The sequence below is a fragment of the Raphanus sativus genome, chromosome 6, assembly GCF_000801105.2.
Source record: "Raphanus sativus cultivar WK10039 chromosome 6, ASM80110v3, whole genome shotgun sequence".
NCBI classification, from domain to species: domain Eukaryota; kingdom Viridiplantae; phylum Streptophyta; class Magnoliopsida; order Brassicales; family Brassicaceae; genus Raphanus; species Raphanus sativus.
In genome coordinates, this window is record NC_079516.1 from 29,203,302 (window position 1) to 29,209,301 (window position 6,000).

The 6,000-nt window shown below is 34.9% G+C and overlaps 1 long non-coding RNA gene across 4 annotated transcripts; it reads right to left on the reverse strand.

Annotated features, from left to right (window-relative positions):
- Window positions 1–2,718: 2,718 nt before the first annotated feature.
- LOC108807025 (uncharacterized) lies at window positions 2,719–4,782 on the reverse strand. Of its 4 annotated transcripts, none has more exons than XR_008935021.1 (5): window positions 4,664–4,782; window positions 4,455–4,571; window positions 4,202–4,293; window positions 4,037–4,124; window positions 2,719–3,665 (listed from the first exon to the last, which is right to left on the reverse strand). It is a non-coding gene; the product is annotated as an uncharacterized LOC108807025 (long non-coding RNA). The 4 variants fall into 4 exon arrangements; XR_001942644.2 differs by having other exon boundaries at window positions 2,719–3,277; window positions 3,524–3,665; window positions 4,455–4,764; XR_001942645.2 differs by having other exon boundaries at window positions 4,042–4,124; window positions 4,455–4,768.
- Between the last annotated feature and the right edge of the window lie 1,218 nt (window positions 4,783–6,000).

The window sequence follows — 6,000 nt, forward strand, 5'->3', positions numbered from 1 at the left end:
CATGTGCTTCTACTTTTTTTACCTCAAGCCAAACTGAAATTGTTTCAGTACCAGTGAATAGGTATTGGCATTGCCCAACAAAGATGATCTCCTTTCTTCATTGTCTGAAAACATCAAACATGAACTATAAGCAAACTCACTAAACCACTGATTAGATATATAATATCATCTCATTATCATAGTGAATGAACGATGGCAAGCTTATTAAATAATGGGAAGGACTATAGAAGAGGTTTCTTTTGATCTTGATTCAGTGTGAAAGTCACAAATCCATCAATTTTAAGAGTAATAGCTTTCTCTGAATTCTTGATAACTTGCAACTCAGGTCCATAGTATCAAGCATAACCTAAAGAACCCAAAAATAAAGCTCAACGCGCATATGAAAAAACATCAAATCAAATGAACTAAACAGAAGAGGAGAACATACAGTACAAAGCTTCTTAGTGCTCTTCACAGTAATTTTCAGATCATCAGCGTCACCAATAGAGAAATAGAATCAGTGACGTTTAGAGTAATATATGTAAGTATCAGTCATCAAAAGATATTAGAGATGCATTACAAAAAAAAATTGATCCATGCAATATAGCAGCGATGATAATCATTGAATGAAGAAATCCAGTAATGTCTCGGATCGAATGAAAAACCCAAAATGGATTCGGATCGGATGAAACAAAACGAAGTAATCCATAAACGAATTGATTCACCTGAGTAACGGTTTTGCCATGAGCGTAGCCTTCTTAAAGCTTCTCTCTTTTTTACGGCGACAAAAGCGTATGATTGAGAGAAAAGAAGGCTTACTTTTATAGGAGTAAAGAACCACCTTGCAGATAGAGTTAAGGAATATGATAAAGGTGACGAATCAATTAGGCGAAACGTTTCCGTTGGTTAGGAGAGAAGACAAAGAGTCGGAATGGATTCAACATCTCGAAACTCCATAGCCGTATTAGACTGTTGGGAGAATGGGTGATGTCAGTTATCGGGCTGAATCGTGACTAAACAGAAAGCCCACCAAACCATACGCTAAACTACAAAGAAAATGCAGCGTATAAATAAAAAAGGACAGGTGTTGCAACCAGGTTAAACTAATTGATGACGTGTCTCTATTAGAAGAGAGACCTATTTTCTTTATATAGATAGACTATGGTCGGTCCGCCCTATGGTCGGTCCGCCCTATGGTCGGTCCGCCCTACGGGCGGGATGTGTTACATTTATATTTTTTATTACGAATATATGATTGTTAATATGCAAATCCAGTGATAGGGGTTGGTTTGCAACTCTGTTGTTGTTGGTTGTTTGTGTCAAGTTTAAATCGATTGAAAATAAAATCATGTTCGTTGAATTATTTTTGAGTTATTGTAGTTGGTTTTTATTATTTAATCAACTGTGATTGTCTGCTGCATATGATAAATAGAGTGCGATTTTGGTTGAGGAGTGTGCATCGAGGGAAATAACATGAGTTCTATAGGTTGGCTATTGGCTATCGTTGTGGACCTCTGATTTATATGATTAAATCTGGTAGTAGTATTTTTTTGTGGGGCTAGTGAGATTTATATTGTTCTAGCAAAAATATTAGCTAAGTGGAAGTGGACCGTAAGGTAATAAGTATTTTGAGTTTGGTTTGTATTGGTTAACGCAGTAAACGGTAGAGTCATGCCAACAATTGCATTTCATGGAGATTTTGTATTGTGTGTACAGTGAGTGTTAGGAGTTTAGTCCTACTTGTGCTTTAGAATTTAGATTAAATTAGATACTAATGACCTGTATTTTATTCACTTTCGTAAGAGTTATCTTAAGAACACACAACCAAACTCTTTAGACAAAAGTTAAAAAAATATATTTTGTTGTCTGAATTAGCTCTCTTGCGTTTCTGAATCGGATGCTCACCCTACGAAGACACTAAGCTTTATTCAGACATATCATACTTTCCTAATATTCTAAGAGTAGACACTTCACATTCTCCATATTATGGCTTAGCTCATTCTATCATGTGTTTATCTACTTTAGCACGGTTCGAGTCATAAGCAAGTGGATTCACCAGCTTCACGGAATATATTTTACACTTGATCCTTAACAGCTTCATTAATAAGTGTGTATACACTTGGAAAAACAAAAAGAAATGACTTTTGGCTACAATACAAAAACCTTAACAATGTTGTTATTTTATATAATCAAATCACATAGGCGTTTAGGCTTAAACTAATGTTTTTAAAATTGAATCATACAACACGAAACGTATCTTTTCTCAAAACAAAAAAAAAATCGAAACGTTTGAGTGGTTTTCAACAGTGGAGATATTGTACGTTTCTCGCCTTAAAATTTGGGGTTGACCTTATGTACGCTGAATTTTTACTGTCTTCGTATTGCACCTTATTTCAAATATTTGAAGTAAGTTTTTTTTTTTAACCATAAAAGGGTTAAACCCGGGTCAATGATGACACAAGCCTAACCCCCGGGTGGAGGTACAGCCCACGGATAGACCCTCTCCTGGGCATTCAAATGAGTCGAAAGCAATAACTCATATCCGTGTGGCCGGTGGGGTTTGAACCCGGGTTCGCCGTATTGGGTTTGAAGTAAGTTTTCATGTGTAAGTTCTCTATAGTTTTCGGTCTTTTCTTCACTACGTTGGGAAAAGTAATTTAAGTTTTAAGTTATCTGTTTGTGTTGCTTCATAGAATATCCTTGTATATTTCATTTTTTTTTTCATTATATACTTCAAAATAAATGAACAGAGAGCCATAAATATAAAAGGGTTGACAAAAAAAAGAACAGAGAGCCATTTAGAATTTAAAACAATAAATTAAAAGTTTTTTTAATGGACCAGAAAGCAATTTGCAATACAGACAAAGTCGTAGTCACCATATCTACCATCCATTTCTCTTTCTGGCCTTTGTCTTGTGTGCGTGGTAAGATCCTCTGGCATCTCATCATACTCTCTGCAATGGGTTTCGGCTATGGATACGGCTCATGATGTTACTCCTACAGTTCTACTTCCACTCATGTAGAAAACATGAGTACTGTAACATTTGTAACCAACACTGATTTGTGTTCTAGGCATGTTCCTCTCGAAGGTGCTGGCGAAAAATAGTTGCTATTTTTCTGTCTTGCTCCAAAGATTTTCTAGCATCATAGTAAGCCATCGTGACAGTATCATCGCCGTCGTAGTTGCTTCTGGAGGCTAAACTTCTGCTGAGTACTGTGTCGATTTCGGATGCTCGCCGTTCACATCATCATAACCTAGAGCCAGATCTAATCTTGGTTCCGATTCTAAAATTACCCACTAGATAGAAAGCATGGAAGTAAATAAAAAGCTGGATTCCAAACGTTCTTTAGCAGAATCCTAATTCAAAATATGTTTCCTACCCCGAGCTACATATTTTCACTCAACGTAGTTAGGCCAAGAACTATAACTGAATATCTAGGAAGATAATATGCAGAGAGATTTGTAGTGAAAAAGAAGATTAAATAAGCCTAAAGTAAGTATAAAAGGACCATCACGAAACAAAAGGAGAAGAAGCAAACTTACGTGAATTCAGAAGCCTTCTTCCACTCCAAGGAACCCAAGCACCACCTTATGGAAAGCTGCTGAATCTTTTAGGAAGATTTTTTCGAATTGGTACAATAACTTTTTCTGTTTATCCTCCTCCTCCAGAAAGAAGAGCACAATCCTAAGACAGAGAAAGTTCCAGAAGTTGAAGATTTGATCTAAGCTTAAGTAGAGGCTTTGAAGCAATCAATCACAAACTGGAATAAGATTAATCAACAACTAAACAAATCAAGACCAATTGCAACCAGAAATCTCTCTAACACTAACTCAATTGTTGTATTACCGAATTCTAAGTCACTACGAACATAAATATGAGAACCGAGCAGCATATTCACACCAATCTTATAATCAAGCTCACATATCTCAAGGAAACTTTTAGTTTTGTTTCAAAAAAGGAAACTTTTAGTTTTGTTTCAAAAAAAAAATCTCAAGGGAACTTAATACAGATGAGTGTCATAATCCCTAACCACAGTGTTGTAAACTCAGTAATACCTAACTGGTTTCCAACTTCCCAGCAAGAGAAGGACTTTCCTTGCCAATGGATTCGATGGTTCCGGAGCAGCTTGGACCAAGGTAAGAGCTAAATCCAGATGGTGGAGAGTAAGAATTAAGTCTCTAGAGAGTATCAGCGATTCAGATAAGTGATGTGAGCTTTACCTAATAAGAAACTCATCGTCATAAACTGTTCATCAGAGCAGAACCTCCGGTGTTCCTAGCTTTGAGATCGCGATCGACTTTATTCTTGGTGACTGAAAAAAAAATCTAGGGTTGCTTAATAACCTTAGAAAGAAAATTGGATTTCACCGTTTTGTTTGCAAACAATTGCTGGGATATTTGATTTCATTGAAATTGATGAAGAGGATTAGCTATAAAATTGTGGGATAAGCCTTGAAAGGAGAAGAAGACATACCTTTTTATAGGTGAAGTTTTCACCGCCTAGGAAGGAGAAGAGAAGTATTGAATGATGAATCGTGGGTGAGTGGGTCCAAGTAGTAAAGAACGATGTTAATGGGCGATGAACACTTAACTACATAACGTAAAGGAGGAGATGAATCAGGAACGAAACGTCATGAAGGAGACCGACACAGTGAATCCAAACAAAAATTTGATCCATACAACCTCCATTGGAGTTCAATCTAATCTAATCTTCAGTACAAAGAACCCTAAAAGCAAGCCGAGAAGACGATATTTGAAAACGTCCATAGCTATTAGTTTTGCATTATGAGCCCATATGATTTCTTATAGAGCCCACTTTAAATTGTAGCAGATGTCCGTGAAATTAGTACACAGTTAAGAAACGCGGTGTTTTAAGTAGACGGAACACGTGTCACTTCCACAAACTTCGAGTTTATGACGTGGATGCTGATGTGGAGGATCCTGGAGAGAGGGAACTCTTTTTTATATTTTGCATTATGAGCCCATATGATTTTTTATAGAGCCCACTTTAAATTGTAGCAGATGTCCGTGAAATTAGTACACAGTTAAGAAACGCGGTGTTTTAAGTAGACGGAACACGTGTCACTTCCACAAACTTCGAGTTTATGACGTGGATGCTGATGTGGAGGATCCTGAAGAGAGGGAACTCTTCTTTATATAAATAGATACTTCTTCTCTAAATATATTATCGCCTAACATTATGGTTATCATAAAATAATGTTATACACCATATTTTATACTCAAAATAAACTTATAATATTTACACATTAATTCTAAAATGAGTGGCATATATCATGCAGCATTTATACCATGTCATTTTACATTGTCTAATTTCAAATATTTACAAAATCAAATTTGATAAAAACACTTCAATAAACCATCTGTTAAAACAAAATTATATAGATAATATTTTAAATTTTTTTATAAAAAATGTATTTATAATAAAAATTTAAGATAAGTTTAATATTTATTAAAAACCCTTAAAACTTTTCTTTTCAACAAAATGAAAAAACCTACATGACTATATTATTAAATTAGCCAAAAACTTTATAAAGTGAATCTTAAGTTTCACTAACTCAAAAAATATAACTCTTATAAAATATAAAAAATATAATAAAACAATAGGTTTGGGCATCTAGGTCTCCGGGTGAATACTAACTGGTTCTTTTCAGGTTTAAATTCTTTGGGTCACAAAAATTTGGACACAATTAGGTATCTTAAAAAATCAGTTTGGGTTTAAATCGCTTCCTTTTGGATTCGGGTTGGTTCGAATCCATAATTCAAATACCTGAAAAATATCTGTAAGTTGGGTGCATAATTGGTCCGGGTCAATTCGGGTATGTACCCAAAAACCTAAAAAAGACAAAACACAAAAATACACGAAAAATTAAAAAAAAATATGTGAAAATATTCAAATATCCAAAAGACCTGAAATTTTACCCAGGGAACCAATAATATCCGAAATTTTATTCAAAAAAAAACAAAATATAATTTGAAATTTGAAATTTTACCAAAAACCG